Consider the following 22574-nt stretch of genomic DNA (forward strand, 5'->3'; position numbering starts at 1 on the left):
ACCCACAGAAAGTACGTAAGGTATTGGCATACTTGGATAGGCATGGGATAGATGTAGCGTGTATACAAGAAACCCACCTTACCCCCAACACAGACGCGCGTATAGGCGCACGATGGGCGGCATACCGTATGGCATCCTCCTACTCCACTTACGCCAGAGGGGTGATGCTGCTGGTTAGACGCAATGTCCCTTTTCAGCTCATTCGTGAACTGCGAGATGACCAGGGCAGATATGTTATAACACAGGCGAACTTTGGGGGCACAATATTGATAGTAGTGACCTCGTATGGACCTAATGTGGACGACCTTGACTTCTACACAGACGTATGGGCGAAACTTAGAGATTTTGCCAGTGCGCCTATATTATGGGGAGGGAATTTTAATACTTGCTTGGCCTTGGACCCAACCCTTGATAGATCCACGGGTAATGAGCTTTATGGAAAGCGAGCAGCCAAAGTTCTAAAAGACGGTATGGAATTGTGGGGAATGACAGATGTATGAAGAATGAGACACAGTGGTAGAAGAGAGGGCACATGTACGTCAACCACGCACAACACCTGGTCAAGAATAGACTACTGGCTACTCACAGCGGAGGCATGCACCTGGACATCGGTCAGCCATTTACCCAAAACCTTATCTGATCACTCCCCAGTATGTATTACGTTGGAGAGCCCTACCCACATCCCTAAACAATTCACATGGCGGTTACAGGAGAGTGCCCTGCTGGACCAGGTATTTCACACAGAGCTCCCTCAGGCAATAACAGACTATTTTGATTTGAATGCAGGATCAGTGTCAAGTGCTGGTACTTAATGGGAAGCATTCAAGGTCACTATCAGAGGTCACTGCATTAGTAAACACGCTGGGATTCTAAAAGACATACAACAACAATTGACAATTATAGAAAAAGACATTAGAGGCGGAACATACACAAACTGGCGATCCTACTTTATTAGGAAGAATTAGGGAAAATATGGATGACTATTCTGCGTATGCAAAGGATGAGATAAAATACAAATCAAAGAGGTACACGGCACGAAACTATGGTGAGGGAGGACGACCAGGGCAGGCTTTGTCCAGTAAGATCAAACCATCATACACGACTTCATACATAACACAAATTAGGGACGATCTAGGTAACACGCAGTATGACACACCGCCATTCTGGCCCGCTTTGTACAATACTACTCACAACTATATGACTCGCAAACATGCACTCCCGCGGCAGAGATTGATTCCTACTTACAAGATGTAGCATTAGCCTGGCTATCGGACACTCATAGGAAGTTCTTAAGTCACCACATTACTAAAGACGAACTTAGTGATGCAATTAAGTCATTACCAAACAACAAGGCCCCCGGGGTGGACGGACTCCCTGGTGAGTTCTATAAAACATACCAAGACCTCTTGCAGCCGCATCTAGCTGCAATGTACAAAGAGGCCTATGAGACAGGTAAACTCCCTGCTTCGCTTTGAGAGGCATTGCTAATCGCGCTCCCTAAACCTGACAAGGACCTGACGAACTGCGACTCTTACCGGCCCGTATCCCTCATAAATATAGATGTGAAAATCTTGGCAAAAGTGATAGCAACTAGAATAAAGCTACTACAAGACAAGCTGATTCTGCCTGATCAGGCGGGATTTTACCAAACAGATCCACTACCCAAAACTTAAGAACCATCTTTGCCCTCTATCACCATTTGGATCCGGAGATGCCGGCGGCGGCAGCCCTGCTGGATGCTGCAAAAGCCTTTGATTCTGTAGAATGGGAATACATGTTTGTGGTGCTGCGCAGGATGGGCTTCCCAGAGAGCTTTGTAAGATGGACAGCCATCCTGTATACAGACCCGACTGCTGGTATTAGAATTAATGGACAGACGTCTGACCCTATACGCATAGGTAGAGGAACAAGACAGGGACACCCGCTATCCCCCATACTATTCACACTGATACTAGAGCCCCTCGCCTGCAAGATTCGCCAACACCACTCCGAAGCTGCCCTACAGCTGGATCTGCGTCCCCTTAACATATCTCTGTACGCAGACGAAATGGTACTGTTCATGCGAGACCCCAATACATACCTGGACGGCATGATCAGGGAATATATTTGCTTTGAACGCTACGCAGGGCTGCGTATAAATTGGGATAAATTGATGTTAATTCCCCTAACGCCGTGCACCACACAACCAACGCTGAACTACCCTCTAAAATGGCACACCGACCCGGTCAAGTACCTGGGTATCTGGATACATAGGGACCCAGACCAAGTATTGAAAGAAAATTATGGTAAAGCGCTATCTACACTAGATGACCAGATTACACGATGGACTAAGCTACCCTTGTCGCTGGCAGATAGGATTGCGCTGTAAAAGATGATAGTACTTCCTAGATTTCTATATCTATTTATTAACACCCCAATCTGGCTTACTGGCATTTTTTTCGACACTACGAACTATGTTACAACGACTCACGTGGGCGGGAAAACAAGCTAGAGTAAGCTGGAAAGTGTTGACGAAACTGTACCACCAGGGTGGTTTTGGGGCACCTGACATGCAATTGTATTATTATTGCGTGCATGCGCAGCCCGCACATTACTGGAAGACACATCATGCGTACATTCCACACGGGGCGGTGGAAACAGATAGGGGCCAATTAGGATGGCGGACGGACTTGCGTCCGTCCGCCATCCCAGAGGTGGAGGGACCGTCCGCATGGACTGCGGAGGTCCCTCCGTGCAAATCAGGATGTGACCGCCACCCTGGCGGTCACATCCTGGATATTTAACATTGCGGCGGGTGCTGCTTCAAGCAGCACCCGCCGCAATGTTAAAAGTGCATGTGTAACATTTACATGCACAAAGCGGTGCCTGCCGCTTTGTGCATGTAAATGCTGGGGGGTACCATAGGTACCCCCCATGTGCACCCCCCACCCGCCTACGCCCTGGGGGCCCGCAACGGGCCCCCAAAAGCAAAAGTACACATGCTTTTCCACGGCGGAAAAACCGCCGCGGAAAAGCATGTTTACTAATGCTTCCTAATTTGGCTGGCGGTGTCTGATAGACACTGCCAGCCAAAGGAGAGCTTTTCCGCCGCGGTTGTAATCCGACCACGGCGGAAAAGCAGCGGACAGAATCCAAGACCCACCAGCCATCGTAATGCGGCGGTGGGTCTTTGGTGACTCCGCAGAGGATTTTCCGCCTCCTCCGGGCCGGCGGTGGCTTCCGCCGGCCCGTAGGAGGCGGAAAATCCTCTATCATAATCGGCCCCAAAGTGTTTATCCTACTCCACTGATGGCTTTTATATCCAACCCTACATCTTATATACACACAGACACGATCCAACCAGTGCGCTGTACCTCCAAAGCATGGCACACACTAGCGAACAGAGCCGACAAACTACCTATTTATGCCCAGGCACTACCTATAGTAAATCACCCGAGACTATCAGTGACACAAGAGAAAGGAATGTCATCGGTATTGGGGGACATGCAGTTGCACACAATGAAAGCTATTTTCCCACATGGCAGGTTTATACAACAAAATGATCCATCGCTGAGCGTACACAATACCCCAATGAAAATATTTACTCATATGCGCTTACAAATGGCTATAAAGGACATGTACACCTCCGACCCGAAGGAGCCGCCGACACTACTTGCATTACAATCATTATTACAAGCACCGACCAGACAGAAGCTAATCACACGTCTATACACGGCTTCGCAATCAGAAGAAATAGAGGCGGGCAACACAGCATTAGTTAGAAGAGAAGCATTGTTGGGTGAAACTATTGAGGTACAGGATTGGGACTACAGTTGCACGCAATTGAAAATATTAACATCAAACTGCAATTTGCGAATTATTAATTTCAAATTTCTGCACCAATTGTACTATTCTCCGATTCAACTACACAGATACGGGCTCAGACCACACGACAAATGTTATAGATGCGACGCTGACCATGCCGACTTTTTGCATATAGCATGGGCATGCCCACAGGTAAACAAGTACTGGCAAGAGATAATGACTGCGCTCTCACAGATGCTAGCCGAACAAATACCTAATGCTCCTCGGGTGTACCTGTTAGGGATGCATAAATCAAAAGCAGCAAAGAGAAGGAAGTTTCTTGCGGCAAAAAGGAGAGTAGCTATCAGGTGGGGTAGCAAGTGTCCCCCAAGATTCAAGGACTGGCTGGTGGACATGTCCTACTGTAGGGAAACTATGGAGGTCTATGCAGAGGAACTACCGCAAGCATCGCGACCCAAAGATTTCTGGGAACCGCTAAAGCAATATCTCTTAAGCATAGTAACTGAGGACTAAAGCAAGGGGAAACGAGTGGTGATGGTTGGAGAAAGCTGATTGGGAAGTGGGCCTCCGAGGGGGGGGGAACAAAATGTACAATGTAAATGCTGCGCTGGTCTATGTCTATGTATGCAGGTTAAGCCTAAATGGTTAAGATGGGATGTATGTATCATAGAGAACCCTAATGTACATTACCGGTAATCATTAAACCACTGTGTGATCCTATGTGTCCACCGGGAGATGCCTGATGTAAAATGTATAGATCAAGTGTCTATTTATGTAATATACGATGTAACTCTTTGAAATACTACTGCGAACTAACATGTCAACTGGACAAAATAAATAAAGTTAGTAAAAAGTTAGAGGTTTCTTGCAGTTGATTGAAAGGCAAAATCTTATTATCAACTATCAATTGATTGACATAAAAAAAACCTTTTCTTTCCAATGTTTGTAGTAAAATGATTTGTGACAGAATTTGATGTGTGTGTTATACCATAGTGACGAGGCAAGAAAAAAATGATAACTGTCAAAATTCTTAAAGAAAAGTGTATGCAAAAGGTATTGAGAGTATTTTAATATTGGATACTTGGAAATAAATGTGCAATTGGTCATAAAAACAATATTGTGTAATGAGAAGTCACTTAGCAAAGAACATTCAGCAGTAACCCAAGAGGGTTTAGGAGAATCTTGATAATATTTAGACATAGCATAAAATTGACGGATCAAAAAAGCATTATGGTATGATTTGAAATCAGGAAATCTGACCCACCCTTCAATTTTGGGATGAATTTGTTTGGATAGGGCAATGCGTGAATGCTTATTATTCCAAAGAAACTTAGTACATATAGAGTTAAGTTGGGTAAAACAATATTTGGGGATTTTGAAGGGTAACGTTGATAGCGTGAATAATATCTGGGGAACAATCATCATTTTAATTGTATCAAGTCTGCCCCAACAAAATAAAAATAAAGGAGACCAAGAAGTCAACAAATTGGTAATTTTAAGTTTTAGAGCGGAGAAATTGTGTGATAGGGTCTCGCGAATATTTGAGGAGAACCATGTGCCTATATATTAAATTTTTTGAGGACACCATGTAAAATTAGTTGAGTCAAACAAGTGACTATAACATGAAGCGTTCAAAGGTAGAATTTCAGTTTTGGAGAAATTAAGTCTATAACCTGATGCATTTGAGAATGATGTGATTTCTTGTAAAAAGGGAGGTAAAGAAATAATTGTATTGGACATATAAATAGAAAAATCATCTGCATATGCACAAAGTTTAATTTGGTGTGATTTCAAAGTAAAACCAGTAATGAGAGGATTATTTCTAATATGTTCAAGGAAGGGTTCCAAGCATAATAGGAAAAGTAAAGGGGAAAGTGGACACTCTTGACGTGTACCTCTTTGTAAAGAAAAATATGGGGAAAAAAGACCGTTGACAAAAACACATGCTTTTGGATTTGTGTATGATAATTTAATATATGAAAGAAACTTTGGGCCGAATACAAACCAGTGTAATGTATGTAACAAAAAGTACCAATTGACTGGATCAAAAGCTTTTTCAGCATCTAGAGATAAAGCAGCTAGTGGAGAAGGATATTTAGTACTAAGGGTGAAAATGTTGGAAAACATTCTGGCATTATCAGATGCTAAACATCCTTTAAAAAAGCCAGCTTGATCTGGGTTGACGAGAAGGGGAATAACTTTCTCAAGACGGGAGGCCAAAATCTTTGCAAACATTTTACAAACATAATTGATTAGTGATATAGGACGAAAAATGGTGCAGTAGGATGGGTCTTTAGCAGGTTTAGGGATAACAATGATAAGGGCTTCTAAAAAGGAGCCACAGGCCTTGGAATTGGATATAAATGAATTCAAAAGATCCAATAATTTATGTGAAAAAATCGAGGAAAAGGCTAAAAATAATTCAACTGAAAAACCATCAGGGCCGGGAGCTTTCAATTTTTTCAAGAATTTAAGGGCATCAGATATTTCTTGAAGAGAAATATCCCTCTCAAGTGGTAACAAGATATCTGGGAGAGATTTAGGCTTAGGAATATTTTGGTAAAAGGATTCAAAGTCATCTTTAGATGGATTAGTAGTTTCTGTGTATAAGAGCTTATAATATGATTGAAATGTACTAATAATGTCAGAGGAGAGGAGTGTGTTATTTGTTTCATCATGAATAGGGCCAATGATTTTACGTTCTGATTTGATTTTTAAATAATTCGCTAACATTTTACCTGCTTTATTTTGGCCTCCGTGAAATTTAGATTTGACCTTAAGGCGTTTGTTACAGGCGTCCACAGTAGCAATTTTATTCAGGGTGGATTTGGCCTTAATTAATTGTTGTAATGATGAGGGGGATTTGGATGAGAAATATTTGTGTTCTAGGGTTTTAATTAATGTTAGGGTGTCTTTATATTTAGAGTTTAGTCATTTATTTTTCTTTGATGAATAAGCGATAGTAAAGGCTCTAAATGATGCCCTAAAAGCATCCCAATAGTTGTGGGTTGAAGTATCTTAGTGAAGGCTCTGAATGATGCCTTAAAAGCATCCCAATTGTTGTGAGTTGAAGTATCTAAAGATTTGTTAGCAATAAAAAAATCCTTAATGAAGGCGGTTGCTACTGAGATAAAAGTGCAGTCTGATAAAAGATAATTGTTAAAGCGCCAGCGACCTTGTTTGCATGAGGTGATGGATAAATTGATAGAGGTGGAGACAGGAGCATGATCAGAAATAAAAACAGAACCAATTTCAGAAGAGTGGAGACAAGGTAATAAAGATTTGGAAATTAAAATATAGTCAATACGAGACCATGTATGGTGTACAGGAGAGAAAAAAGCCAATTTTGCTGTATCAGGATCACAAGTTTTCCATGAATCATATAAAGGTCGAGAAGAGATGGCAGATTGGAAAGATTTGTGGGTTTGTCAGGTTTAAATTTGCACTTGGATTTCCTGTCTGCAAATGGGTCCAACCAATTATTAAAGTCACCACCAATGACAATGTTAGAGTTAGACATTGATAAAAGTTTCATTTTTATAGTTTGCCAAAATACCGGATCGGGTTTAACAGGACCATAGATATTAAAAAATTCAATTTGCCTTTTGTTTATGGTAGCATTAACCAACACCCAACGACCATATGGATCACATTCTGATGATAATATTTGAGCATTAATAGATTTATTGAAACAATATAGCAACAATATAGCAACCCCTCCATGACGATCAATAGAAGATGAAAAAACATTTTGATTAACCCATTGGCATTTGAGTTTAATGGACTCTACATCATTGCAATGAGTTTCCTGTAAAAAAGCAACTTGGGCTTTAAGTTTAGCTAAATGAGTCAATACCTTTTGACGTTTGACAAGAGGACCAAGACCATGAACATTCCATGAGACCACATTAACCATGACGTAGGATTAGGACTTGAGGAAACAGGAACATGACACTAGAAAAAGGAGAAAAAGCATTGTTTTTTATGTGATGAAAAAAGTACATTTTTAAACATAAGCCATAACCAATACACCAAAAGTGAAAAAGAGAGATCATTATGTGATGAGCAAAACACATTGTTAAAAGGAAAACATGCACCATAAGACAAGACTGGCATATAGGAAGAAAGAAGGAAAATGAAGAAAATACTGAAAGAAGAAAAAAGAGGAAGACAGATGAAGAAAGAAGCAAACAGATCGCGGGGTAGAAACCAGATCTGTGAAGGAAGAAATAGCCAAAGTTGGAGGAGCATAGTGACGTTGAAGGACACGGAAAACGATAATAATAAAACAGATGGAACATGAGCCTCATAAAAAGAAGACAAGAGTGACTAATCATAGAATTTAACAGAATCCAACTTATAGAATCATATTAACAAGCATTGAACAATAAGAGCAGTCAGATATTGGTATCCATTCCACGAGATGAGATATCATGTAGATAAAGTTTACGTTTGTCAGGATCATCAAATGAACGTGATGTCCTTCATATGTGGTTTTGCAAAGGCATGGATGAAGAATTCCATATTGAATATTAAGCTGTCTCATCTGAGGACGTAGGGCCAGGAATTCTTTACGTCGAGAATTTGTTGCGTTGGAGACATCCTGGGATATAAAGATATTATGACCTGACCAGATGAGCAGACGTTTAAGTCTTACTGCATATAGGACATGCATGAGTTCGGTAAATTCCAAGAAAAGCATTATGATTCCACGTGGTTTATTTGAATCAGGATGGAGACGACCAAGATGGTGTGCTCTCTGTATGTTAAGGGGAGATGCAGATGACTGAAGATCCAAAAGTTCAGGCAAGAGTTTCTGTAGAAAGGAAACCATATCAGAACCTTCGATATTTTCCGGAAGTCCATAACGGCGGATTGTTCCTTCGATTACGATTTCAAGATCCTCTGTATGCAATTTTAACTTGTGAATCTCTTGTTCTAATGTTGGAATCTTTGAAGACACATCTAGTAAGTCGCTTACTCTTTGTTCTAGATCCAAGACCTTTCCCTCCATGACAATCCATCTCTCTTCAATCTGTTTTAGTTTCTCATTGGTAGTGGACATAAAAGGTTGAAGGCCACATACTTCGTCTAATATAGAGTCCAGGACTGGTTTTTGTGTGGAGAGAATAGGAAAAGGTGGATCCTTTCTATGCCTTTTCGGTTAAGTAGCAGAGGAAGCAGATCTGACAGTATAAAGATCACTAGCCATTGTGTAGCGCAGAAAAGAGCGACTATAAAGCACAAAGCTGGATGACTGCGTAACAAAAATGTAGCAGAAAAGGAGTGGAGCTTGTACAGGTGAGGAAGTTATATTATCAAAAGACCTCAACGTGTGTCACACCTTATAATAAGAATACTGAGCAGCAGTAATAAAAGAACCTGAAGGAAGGAATATCAAATATCACAGTAGGTTTTCAATTAAAGATGCATATTTGTCTCCCTGTCACTGAAGTTAGTGAAACATTGGTAATGAGAACATATTTATAAGATAGTCAATGCACAATCCTTTCCTCAGATGAATGAAAGAGAAAAAACACCATTATTTGAGCACTGATACACCTAAAAATAGGCAGAAGAAAAAATGGCTCAAGGTAAAATGGTGGGAGCGCTGTGTGATAGTGGTCGTTCTGAAGTAAGGATTATATTGTAACCAAGCTCTGTTTGTTGTATTGTTGCATCAGTGCCAGGTTAATAATGATGCAGTATTGATCTTATTCTAATGTTATTAAAATATAGTAAAAGAAAGGCTGGCAATAAATTGGGTGTGACACCGTAGAGAGAGGTCAGTTGACCAGAAATGGGCATTAGAAAATGATTTGCTTCTTATAGTAGTCTTAGCACAAGAAATGCCCAGAAACATGCTTATTTTGGCCATTCCATGAAGAGAAACGGGCCGCTGTGAGAGAAAAACGCGAGCGACAATGCCGAAAACAAAATGGCGGGCCCCCACCATTTTATTAGTAAAAAACTAACCACCGCAGCGCAGGGGCTTAAAGTTAGTTACGTGAGCGCAAATTCCGCAGTAGAGGTTCACCGCATCCTCAAGAATGGTACACCTACCCAAGAGAGGCATAACTAGAAGAATATCTCAATTTCTCCTCATTATTTCCTCTTTCCACATGTGTTGCATTGTACAGCACACATAGAAAGAGGAATATGACCCTAAGATTTGTTGTTAAGCAGGAAGGTCTCCCTTTCTGCACAAACATTCCTGTCCGTAATGTAGGCATCATTTTGCCATGGGTCAAGTGTGCCCGCATTGGCGCTAAACTGCTGAAGTGGTTGATTTCATTACTCAAAGGCTTTTTTTTGTGTCCTCATTTCACCATAGGCTAGTGCAAATAGATACTTACAACCCCATTCTGTCCTGGGCGCCCAGGGCTGATGATCTTGCTTTTGCCTGGGGCCGACCCGGCCTGCCCCTTTGTTCCAAGGCATGGTGTAATCATTGGACCTTTTTGGGGCTTTAGACCAGCCTCAATTCTCTTAACCATTCTATCAAAGGTTCCCAAACCGTGCTATTTACATTATATGTGATATCAGATTCTAAACGTGCAATTCTCAGTGCTGCTCGAAGCCAGTTTTCATATAAAGGAGGACTAGCATCCTTCCATAATTTGCAGATCTCTCTACGAGCAACGAGAATAAGGCTAAAGAAATAAAGCCACTTGTGTCCCCCTTAACCCACTAATAAGATCAGTGTCCAAACCAAACAAAACTCTAACTATGTTCAAACTCAGTTTAAGCTTAAAAACACTCTCCAAGGCCTTCTCCACAGTAACCCAATAAGGACCCAATATAGGACAATCATAGAAGACATAGACGTCATCTGCCTCAACTAGTCCACATCTAGGGCACTGAGGGGACGGGCTCACAAACTGTGCAATTTTTTTTGCCATGTAGTATAGCCTGTTGATGGTAGAAAAAAGATTTTTCTTAAGAGCGGCAGACCTGACATACTAAAATTTGGAGAGATGTATCGTAAAGGGTAACTGAGGCATCCTCCAGCCTAGAAGAGTTCCAGATTTGATATAATGGGGGACCTGTGTTTCCTCCGCCTCAAGCATTTTTCTGTACCAGAAACCCACTTCCTTCTTCCTAGGGTATTGGAGAGCGGACTCAATATCCCAATTACCACCGATGTTCTCCTTCTCAGCGGTAAACCAGGAACAAAGTTGGATATATTTAAACCTGGAGAAGGAGTCCACAATTTTTGATCTCAAAACCTCCCAAGGAAGAACCCCCTCTGATGTTACTAAGTCCGACCATATTGTTATCCCTGCTCTCCTAATGGGAAGAGACAGGCTATCCCCAAGGCATAATGGCAGGCCCGGAGATTCCAAAATTGGGGCAAAGTCGGAGTAGTATTTTAAGCATCAACTTCCTTTGGCTCTATTCCATATTGAAAGGGCGAGTTTTAGTACCTTGAGGCGTACCTTTTTGTAGTACCTTGGTGCGCCAAATTTATACAGAAAGCCAGGCCCGCCCCCCTCTTGATCGACCATTATTTTCAAGATCTGCCCCCAGTTGGAGTCGTCGGGGCTAGTGAGGAGGCTTCGGATATTTTTTAACTGAAAGGAGAATGTGTACCAGAGGACATCCGGAAGCGCAAGCCCCCCCTTTAATAGTTTCCTTTTTAGCTTTTTCCAAGATAACCTTGAATTTTTATTTGCCCAGATAAAGCTGCCTATTTTCCCCTGAATTTTTCCCAGTATTTTATCAGGAAAAGACAGAAGTATCATATTAAACAAATATGTTAATTTAGGCAAGATTACCATCTTAACCAAATTGACACGGCCATATATTGTCAGAGGGAGGTTCTGCCATCTCGAGAACAGATGATCGATATCCTTAACTACCTTCTTGATGTTAGTCTGCGCTATAATATTGAGATCTGATGGTATTATAATGCCCAAATACCTAAACTGACTGCTTAGAACTCCCTCCCAGTTATCAACCCCCCAGCACATTGTTTCGGTTTTTGAGTTATTAATTAAAGAACCAGTATACAGGCCGAAATCGATCATTACCTCCTCCACTCTAGGGAACACTTCGGCCGGATTGCTGGTATAAACCAGCAAATCATCGGCATATAAAGCCAACTTACAACTGTAGTTCTTGAATCTAAAGGGTGTAATCAAGTCATCAATCCGCAGGGCCTGCGCCAAAGGCTCGACATAGAGGTCGAACAGGAGGGGTGAAATGGGGCACCCCTGCCTAGTTCCCCTCTTTATGTTAAAACGCGATGTCAAGAAGCCGTTTAATAATATTGCAGCGGAGGCGCCCTCATAACACCCTCTCAATGTTTGGATAAAGGTTACACCAAACCCCATGGTACTAAATACATCCCACAGGAAGCCCCAGTTGACACAGTCGAAGGCCTCTGCAGCGTCATATGGAGCCACCGCCGAGGGCTCCGACCGTGCCACCGCTAAATCTATGCTGCCAATCAGTTGCAGGGTCAACTCGTGAATGTATCTTCCAGGTATATAACCTTTCTGATCGGAATTGATGAGTTGTGGGGCCAAGTTAGCCAATCTCCCTGCGAAAACACTGGTAAAGATCTTATAATCCGCGTTTAGCAGGGAGATGGGCCTGAAAGAGTCTGCCTTAAGGGTGTCCTTCCCTGGTTTTAATATAAGCACAATTGTAGACTCTTTCCACGATGGCGGGGCCCTACCCTCTGGGCTGTAAACATAGTTAAATAGTTCACAAAGCCTTGGCACCAAGAAATCCTGAAACACTTTAAACACTTCACCGGGAAGGGCATCTGGCCCAGCCGCTTTGTTGTTCTTTATTTTTTTGATATAAGATCTAAATTCTTCCTCCGAAAAAGGCATATTACGCATATCTCGGCCCTCATCAGTTAAAAAAGGTAGAGCCTTACTCTCCAACCACCGTAAGGTGTTAGCAGAGCTTAGGGACGGTTCCTCCTCATATAATTTAGAGAACAGGGAAAGCAAATGTTTTTTCATATCTTCCTGGAGACATCATGCAATCATAAATAAAAAACACAATATTTAATACTAGATTGTGATATTTTGCTCATTCAAAATTGTCTATATTAGAACATATTTATACTGTCTATGACACCCAAAACTGGATGGGGGGAGTCCATCATCTTGTGCCTATTGCATATAGAAGTAGGAGTGACACAGCTATTGACTACCTGAAGAATTGTCCCTTCTGTATTTACAGTTTCAAACATTGTACTTTCCGAGAGCCAGTTGGAATTTCGTGTTGACTTCTTGATGTACGCACATCTGGAGCCATCCTCTCTGATTTCCTTTGGGGTTCATATCATCCAGGACCTAAACTATGAATGGCCATTGATATACAAAGGAGCACAAGTTCATATTTCTTCGAAGTACCTTGCCTACTTTACAATACTTGCAATTGCCATCTTCCATTTTTGACCTTAGACCTGTTATATTTTAGCAAAACAATTTATTGGATTATCCTCAAATACAAACAAACATCTATGCTACATCACCCAGGACTCAGTTAATGGATTATTTAACTTTGGGATCTTTGCGGTACAGTGCAATTTAATTTAATGCATATGACTAATCTGTAGTGCTATCTCATTTGCAGTACTATTTCACATAGTGATTTAGAGACTACTGGGATGTTCTTTGCTGCATGTGGGTGTCATAGTCACTCCAGTCTAAACTGACTTGTGTGGCTAACTGGTGTACATTAGAGTTATAATGTGCAGAGTGTTATTGTTGGACTTGGCTCTTTGTGCAGGCTCATCCCTCGACTTTTTGCCTTCCTCCTGTATTTTGCCTGACCTGTTTTTGTTGATTTAATGACTGGGCACTTTACCACTGCTGATCAGTGCTAAAGCGCATATGCTCTCCCTATTGTAAATTGATGTGTTAATTAGTGATTCAATGTTTTGCTGGTTTGGTTTACCTGTCAGATCCTAGTACAGTGCACCAGGAGTGCCCAAGGCTTGTAAACCAAATGCTGCTAGTGGGCTTGCAGCACTGGTTGTGCCACCCACAGACGTAGCCTGTAAAAGTGGGTCTAAGGTCTACCATTGCAGACCCTGTGCACAATCTGGTACTGCGATGTTGACTGAGCACATGCACCCACTTGCCAGTCCCTAAATCTTCCCTTTTCTTCATATCAGACACTCCTATGGTAGGCCCAAGGGCAGGGTGCATTGTAAGTAAAAGGTAGTGCAAGCCCTGATGTGTGTGGCATGTCCTAATAGTGAATTACAGCCATTTTCGTTTTTCACAATTGCAAGGCTAACTGTTCTCCATAGGCCAGAATGGGCAGTTAGATTATTAGATTTTATAATCCTAACTGACTCAGGGAACACTGTAGAAATTCGAGTTTAGTATGCCTGAACTAGTGAAGTTGGTTTTAACATTCTGGGTTTTAAAATACCCTTTTTAGAAAGTAGGTATTTTCTTGTCTAACTTTCCAAGCCTGCCTCTGTTAGGTTGTGTATTCCCTGGCTGGAGTTTGAGTGACAGTGCTGGGGGATTCCAGTAGACAGAATGAGTCAGCCCAGTGGTGAATAGAGAGATCTGCATCTAGATGGGAGGGAGGAGTTGCACCTGGGACCTGAATAGGACTGTGCCTGCCCCCCACAGTGCTGGCTCCACCCCCTGTGGTGCGTCTGATGTCTCTGCCGTGCACTGTGAAAGGAGAAAAGGAATCATGTCAACAGAGTGCTCCAGGGCTGGGCTTTCCCTCCACAATGCTGTCTCCACCTCCTGTGGGGCGTCTGATGTTTCTGCCCTGCACTGTGAAAGGAAAGAAGGAGTCATGTAAACAGAGTGCTCCAGAACTGGTTTGAACTGGGCAAAGGCCTAAAGGATTTTGGGGTATAAATATTGGGACCCTGATCCCTAGAAATTAGATCACTTTTGGACTACAAGAAGAAACCTTTGTTGAGGAGAGGAACCTGAAGAAACCGAGGAGAGACTATCCCTAAGCTGAAGTGCTGCTTGGGGGATTGGCCTGCAGTGATTGTCTGACTGTCAAAGAAAGTAGAAAGGACTTTGTGTGCACTTTATTCAACTTGTGAAGGATCTCCAAGGGCTTGGAAAAGAGCTTGTTCCCTGACCGAAGTCTCAAAGCCAGTAGACTTCACCAGCCATTGTGGATTGCTGCTGAGAACGCTGTTTCAGTGGCTACAGAGGCAGGGAGCTGTGACTGACTCTCATGACCGGCCCGGTGTCCTGTAGGCACCGCATCGAACGTCCGCATCTTTCAAAGTAAGCTCTGACCTCTCCGACTCCGTCCTGATGCTATCACCGAGCCGTTGCCTGCACCGGAACCTGTGGACACCGCGACGTGCAATGCCTTGCTACACCGACTCGTACTGGTCTGACCGACGCGGTCACTGCTGCTGACTTCGAGTCCTGTGAACGCATCGGAGTTGGGCACCACCCACACACTTCACGACTCACCGCCCGACTCGTACCGCGGTCCGGACTGATCGACGCCAGCTCCCAACCTCCGGCTCTGTCGCCGCACCGCAAGCTGCAAGCACCGCAACGAAGCACCGTCTCGCCCTGAAACGTACGCCTTGGACCTCCCGACTCCGTCAACGGGCCCCTGCCTGCACCGCATCGAGGGACAACGCGTCCTGCAACGCTTTCTTTTCTGCAACGTGCCGAACCCCAAACCCGGCTTGCACTCCCGTGCCTACTGCATCAAGTAAAGGTACTGTGATCGAGTCTGTCTACCCTTGGGCAGGCCCGTATCAACGCGGTCCGCTGGAATTGTTAGACTCTGTGTTATTTCAGCAACGCTGTAGCCGGACAGGGCTACCGACTCGTCAAAACTGTGATTTAAGCATTTTTAACAAGAACTCTTGATCTTTAATAGTATTGTGGATTATTTCTGTTGTTTATGGTCTTGTGCTAAATCTATGTGAAAGAATACTTATTTTTTATATAAAACCTTGTGTGATGTCCATTTATAGTGTTGTCACTGGATTACTGTATGTGTTCACAAATGCTATACACACTGCCTCTGAGATAAGCCTGTCTGCTTGTGCCAAGCTACCAAGGGGGTGAGCAGGGGTTATTTTAGGAGTGTACCCCCTTACCCTGACTAGAGGAAAGGGTCCCTATTTGTCACAAGTACGTACCTGTGCCAACTAGAGACGCCCAATTCTAACAGTTATGCAACAGTATATTAAGTGAGACACAGTTAAACATTATTTCTTACCCTTGTATGTAATTAATATTACATCATCATTTTTCTCTTTCTCTGTAGACAACCAAATGCTCTTTGAAAGGTAAGAAATTCAAGAACCTTCATTTTTAAATGTTTTATTTCAAAACCTTACTGCTCCAGATCTTATATGTGTGTATATTTTATTGGCATTACTCTTAGACATCTTTATACACAACATAATTATTCAGCTGATGTTACCATCTGTACAATGTGAAGTACCAATATCTGATAGTCTTCTAGCCACAGATTTCTTACTTTAGAATGATCATCAGGTGTCAGACTGTATCTGAAATCTTTTTGAGTAGTGCCTCCACACGCCTGTAGGTGGCATTGTTTCGATCTGCATCATCTGCATCATTCATGCCGGAATTGGCTTGCCCAGCACCTAAATAGGCACCACCCCAGTGTGACGACATAAGTTCTTTCCGTTCCGTGGCAATCAGAGCAGATCCAGAGAGAGCTACCTCCAGTCATTTTTTGACTAACTTTTTTTATGATTTGAGACCCGAGCCATACTGTGACAGGCAATTTTAGATGGCAGAGTTGCAACAAAGTTCACCATTCGCTGGTCACAGGGCACAAACAGTTCAGTATGCAGAGCTATTGTGTATGTGGCACTTATACACCAAGCATGATTGAGGACCACTGGCTTCTCGGGGAAGGTTCGAGCTTTTAGATGGCTCACGCTTCTTTGGCAAAAAGGCATACTCAGTGCTGGAACACTTCAAGGATGGCTGGGATACTGCCAGATCCTGGTGCCTCTCCATGGTACCCACCAATCTCATTCTTCCTTCTGCCATTTCCGTGGCTATGGTAGGGGCTATCACTCATGTCTTTCCCAAACCATCCACCAAGTCCAACAGGCTTCTCAGCCTTTACATGGGCTAGGGCGCAGTTCCCACACACAATATGGGACAGAGGTCAACCTAGTTCATCACTAGCCCAGGAGCAGCAGCCTCAGAAACCCTTTAGATTACCTTCATACGCCCACGGGCATCCAATGGGTAGCAGGATCCACCATCACCTGCCCCACTGTCAGTCCATACCAAAGAACTAGTGGCTATTCCAGATCATCCAGCTGGGTTCTTCTGAGCTATTTTGTACATCGTGCCATTTCAGGCCTATCCTCTCAAACAGGGAGTCCAGGGTATACAGGCTGTGATTCTGATATTTTAACCTCTATCCTGGATTTCAGTGAGACTGACTCTGCAAATTTGTTGGCCTAATGCCATTCTGCATTCTTCTGGTGACACATGCCCATTGACATATGCAGGATCTGCAATGAGACCTGACGTGGGTGCAGCATCACGGAAATCTCTTCAATCTGGTCCAGATCTCAAAAGGAACTTCAAAAAACCTGCAATTGTGGCTGATGAACCACAATTGGGTCAGAGGCAGACTCCACTCCATTCCCCAACCAGAGTTGACTCTAGTGACAGATGTATCACCCTTGGGCTGTATCGCCATCTGAGGGAGGTGGAGATCAGATTGACACCAACTTGTTGGAGCTGAGTGCGATCTGACTGGCATCTAAAGATTTTAGTCCTTTGATCAAGGGAAGGCTAAAGCAGATGTTCACGGACAACACCCCGCCATGTAGTACTGCATCAAACATGGCAGGGTGAGGTCTGGGACCCTGTGTCAAGAGTCCCTGCATTTCTGGTCATGGCTGGAATGTGAGGTCATTTTAATAGTGGTTAAACTTGCTATGCCATCAATGCCTAGCAGATCACAAATGGCGTCTCCCTCCGGAGATGGTGCAAGGTCTCTCCTGAGACAAGGAAAAACCTTGGTTAGATCTGTTTGCCACTATCGAGAGCAGACAATGTCAGGAGTTCTGCATGCTGGAGTTTCCAAAGCGACTCTTGCCCGTCAACACTGTTCATCCCAAGTGGAGCTCAGGCCTTCTGAAAGCCTTTGCACCAATACCACACCTACCAAGACTTCTCATGAAGATCAGAAACAACTGTGTCTAGGTCATCTTGCGTACCCTGGATGGTATCCAGATCTCTTGAGCATAAGTGTCTCTCCTATCAGGCTACCCCTTCGGAGGATCTTCTATCGCAACAACAGAGCAGGGTCCTGCACCTAGACCTGTCTGCTCTGTATTAAATTGTGTGCAGTTTGAGGGGTGATAGTTTTTAATCTTCTTCCACAAATATGTGATGTAATTTTAGTGGCCAGGTGTCCTTCATTGAAAATGGTGTAGCATGGCAATTGGATAACATTTGTGGCTTGGTGTGCTGCCTAATCCATTGATACTCTGTCTGCATCCTTCCCTGAAGTCCTTTTGTTTGCCTTATCCTTTGCCTGGAAAGGCCTTGATTTGGGGATGGTTAAATCTCCCCGCCATGTAGGGTTTCTTGTGGTTACTGGATCAGCCTTCCCTGTTCAAGTCCCTCGTTAAATGGTATGTCGCGGCCCGTGCAGATGTGCAGCGCCTCGCCGACCGTTTGCCAATATATGTGTAACTTACGACAGCCCCATAGCATGTGCACCAGTCCCACCCCCACCTCCTCGCATCGTGGGAACATCGCATCCGCGCGGTGAAAGTACTTGTTTATCTTTTCAGGTGTGAGGTATGCTCTGTGAACTATAAATAGTTGTATTTGTCGGAACCTCATGTTCCTAGGAATTCTCGTTGGACTTTTCAGTATCTTTTCCCATTCCCTATCTTCTTTAACTGCTGTTCCAGATCTGCTTCCTAGTTATGTCACAATAGGTCTAACGTTATCGCTACATGTGTGCGAAGGGATGCTGCAAATCAGCGGACCAGGTGTCTACCCCTCCCCATGACATGAAGGTACTGTATGGTTAGGTGTTGACTTGGCTCCACTTGCCCCACCTAGTGGCTAGTGTCGTTATCAGCGAGCGATGTCTAGAAATTGTCCCGGAGGCAGCTCCACCTCGTCAACTAGGGTCTCATACGGTATGAGCGTGCCATCCAGGTACAAGGCTCCCAGCGTTTGTATGTCAGCTGCATGCCAGTCCACTAGTTCTAGAGATTTGAGCACCCCAGGCCCGCTGGGGGAGCCCGCAAGCGGTATAGCTGGTGCATAAGGGACTAGTGCTTTTGTGAGGTGTACGCAGCGATGATAGCACCTGTAGGCTACCGCCAAAAGGAGAGGGGTAGACGTTGGGGCTTTGAGGCTGGGTGGTACTATCCAACGAGAGGGGAGGGTCTAAGGTTGCAGTGTCTTCGCGACCCCTGTCGGCACGCCAGCGGGCTATCCACTGCAACTGTGCAGCCAAGTAGTAGTGCTCAAAGCAAGGTGCGGCTAGTTCCCCTTAATCGGTGGGCAAGTATAACTTTGCTAGTGTTAACCTATGACGCGCATTGCCCCATAGGAATTCCCTGAGCAGTTTAGCTAATGTGGCGAAGAAGGCCGCCGGTACGTATAGAGGCAGGTTAGGGAAATGTTACAGGAGGCGAGGAAGTATCACCATTTTGGATAGTGCCACCCTTCCAGTGACTGACAACAGTAGCGTTTTCCGAAAAGCTACTTGCGATTTGATGGCTGTCACTGCCCTCCCCCGGTTACCATCAAAAAGGTTTGCTGGTTGGCGGTAAATCTGGATACCAAGATAGCGAAAGGTGTCTGTTTTCCACTGCATCTTCGTGCCCCCTAAGATATAACCTGGATCTGGTGTATCTCCCCCAAATGCGTATAGGCAGGACTTGTTAGCGTTCACTCAGAGACCTGAGAGAGCAGCGTCTTGCAGTGTATGCTCCAGTTGGGCTGCTATATTTTCCACATCTCTCACAAAGACTAGGAGGTCGTCTGCATATAATGACACCTGGTGCGTCGCATCGCCTAAAGGTATTCCATCGCCTAGCGTTGCTCGTAGGGTGCTGCCAGGAGTTCTATTGTGAGTGCAAACAGGAGAGGCGATAGAGGGCACCGCTGCCTAGTGCCTCTGCGCATAGGAATGACATCTGAGATGTATGGTCCCAACCGCACCCTAACTGTGGGGTTTTTGTGTAACAGGTCGACCACCTGGAGGAAATCACAACCCAGATCATACCGTTGCAGCACTGCCGCTAGATAGCTCCATTCCAAGCAGGCAAAGGCCTTCTCAAGGTCCAGCATTAGGCATCCCACGTGGGGCCACTGCTTCACACTGTCCAAAGCTACCCTGAAGAACCTCCGCAAATTCAGCAATGTGTTACACTTGGGCACAAACCCATTCTGGTCGGCATGAACCAGCTCGGGAACCACTGGTGCCAATCGCTCCTCCAGCACCTTGGCAAATATTTTGCAGCCCACATTTAGAAGAGTCAGTGGCCTGTATCATCCTAAGCTTTCAGGGTCCCTATCAGGTTTTAGCAGAGACACCAGGTAGGTCTCTCGCATCGACGGGGGCAGTGTTTGTTCCTCCAGGGCAATAGCATAAAGAGCATGTAGTCGCTGCGTCAGTGACTCCCTATAGGCTTTATAGTATTCAGCCGGCAGGCCATCGACCCCACGTTTTCCTTGACGCCATTGACCTTATTGCTTCACCTATTTCCTCTAGGATGAGGGGGCCATTAAGTGCCTCTTGGTGTGCCCCTGAGGCTGTGGGTAGGTGAACAAGTTCTAGGAACCTTTCCAGGTCGAGGCTTGAGCATCGTCCTTTGGATTGGTACATCAGTGAGTATTGATTCGACATCACTTTATGTATCTCCTTCTGTGTGTAGACGAGAGCCCCCTCTGGTGTGCGTATGGCATTGATTGGGGTATGCCTACTTTCCTGTTTCAGTAGCCAAGCTAGCAGGCGGCTTGCTCTGTCCGCTTTGGCGTGGGTGCGGGTTGTGTGGGCAGCATAGTTGTGGCATCTCAGCTTTTCTATGAGTTCTGCATGTTTCGTCCTAAGACTTTCAAGCTGGCCAGATTGTCCATCGCCACCTTCCCCCTCCCACTCATACTGCAGGAGCTGTGATTCTAGGCGAGTGAGCTACAAAGATAACTGTTTGCATATGTTCCATGTGGCACTGAGGCAGTAGCCTCTAACAGCAATTTTGTGGGCATCCCACTCCACCAGTGTGGAGCTTTCTGTCCCCTCGTTTAGGTCGAAGTATTCAAGAACCTTTGTCCCTAGGGCTGCTCGGAACTCTGGATCCTCCTGCGCAGTTGCCTGTAGGCGCCAGGTGGGCTTAGGGGGGTGGTCAGGTTCCCAATTCAACCCAAGTGTCAAGGGATTATGGTTAGAGTGTGTCCACCCTAGATAGTCCGCCGTCTCAACCAGGGAGACCAGTGACTGGGAACACACTACTCTATCCAGCCCCACATGTAAGTCATGTACCGCTGAGTAGTAGGAGTAGATACGGTCAGTGGGGTGTAGGACTCGCCACAAATCCAGCAGTGCCCACTGCAACAACCAGGCTGAAAGCACCCGCGCATTCGACACAGCTGCCCTCGTCCGGAGGGGTGGGAAGGATCTATCCATGTGTACGTCGAGTACCGAGCTGAAGTACCCGCCTAGAAGCCAGGGAAGCCCAACGAAGGGGGTCAGTGTTACAGACAGCTGTGCCAGAAACAGTCCTGGTCTATGTTCGGAGCATATATGGAACCTATGAGTACCTGCTGCCCATTGAATGTCCCTTTCACTAAGGTGTACCTCCCTGTGGGATCTCACCATCTCTGCACAGCTGAACGGGGTGCCTGCTCTTACCCAAATTAATGTGCCCCTCGCATGTGCCGAATATGTTGTGCCATATATTTGTCCCTTCCAGCGTTTGCGCAGCCTATCTAGTTCCGGCTGGGTCATGTGTGTTTCCTGCAACAGAGCGATTGCGGCTGAGTGCCTCTGGAGGTACGCAAATATAGAGTAGCGGCGCACAGGTGTATACATGCCGCGGATATTCCATGTGATGTGTTATGTCAGCGCGTGTCATGTCTGATGGAGTTGATCAACTGGGACGCTGAGGGCGGGGCATGCCACAGGGTGCAGTAGGCAGGGGCATGAGTGAGCGTGTCGGTCTGCTGCAATAAAAGCAACAATAATAAACAAACTGAAAACAACATAACATCTGGTGCAGACATTGCGCAATGTCTTTCCAAACCTCAGCAACTAATGAATAGTGAAAGCTAGGTCAGTGTGTTGCCTGTGGGGTGCATGTACCAGCGATGGTGAGTTACAGCCACCCCCTTAAGTCCAGATTGCGCAGTGTGCCATCCGTCATTCACGAGAATCATCTCGTTGGACCGATAATATTTTACCCTGAATATTTGGGACTAGTGTGAGCTTACCTTCCCATATTATGTGTGTGGTGGCCGACGGCAGGCAGGTTAGTACCTCACCAGCTCAATGTGAAATATATGTTGCATTTAACCCAGTGGGTCCTACTCCTCACCTACCAGCTAGCAGTCACAAGTGTCAATAAACAGAGTTCTACTTGCTTATACTGCTTATGTCAGCATCTATCTCGGCAGTCCCGTCTCATATGATACCATCCACAGTCTGCGGGGTAATCGTCGGCAAGTTGAGCTCTTCGGATATCTCCGTTGACGGCGACGAGGATCCGCTGACCACGACCATTTCCCGTATGTAGAATTCCGGACTTTCTTTAGGGCGAGTAG

At 44.8% G+C, this 22574-nt stretch overlaps 1 long non-coding RNA gene across 1 annotated transcript in view; it reads right to left on the reverse strand.

Annotated features, from left to right (window-relative positions):
- The window catches only part of LOC144771651 (uncharacterized), a 304257-nt gene that overhangs the window by 263353 nt on the left and 18330 nt on the right, over window positions 1-22574 (reverse strand). Inside the window, exon 2 of the long non-coding RNA XR_013599409.1 lies at window positions 7661-7758. This is a non-coding gene — a long non-coding RNA (uncharacterized LOC144771651). The remainder of the gene's footprint in view (window positions 1-7660; window positions 7759-22574) is intronic.

This window comes from Lissotriton helveticus, chromosome 8 (genome assembly GCF_964261635.1).
Source record: "Lissotriton helveticus chromosome 8, aLisHel1.1, whole genome shotgun sequence".
Classification (NCBI taxonomy): domain Eukaryota; kingdom Metazoa; phylum Chordata; class Amphibia; order Caudata; family Salamandridae; genus Lissotriton; species Lissotriton helveticus.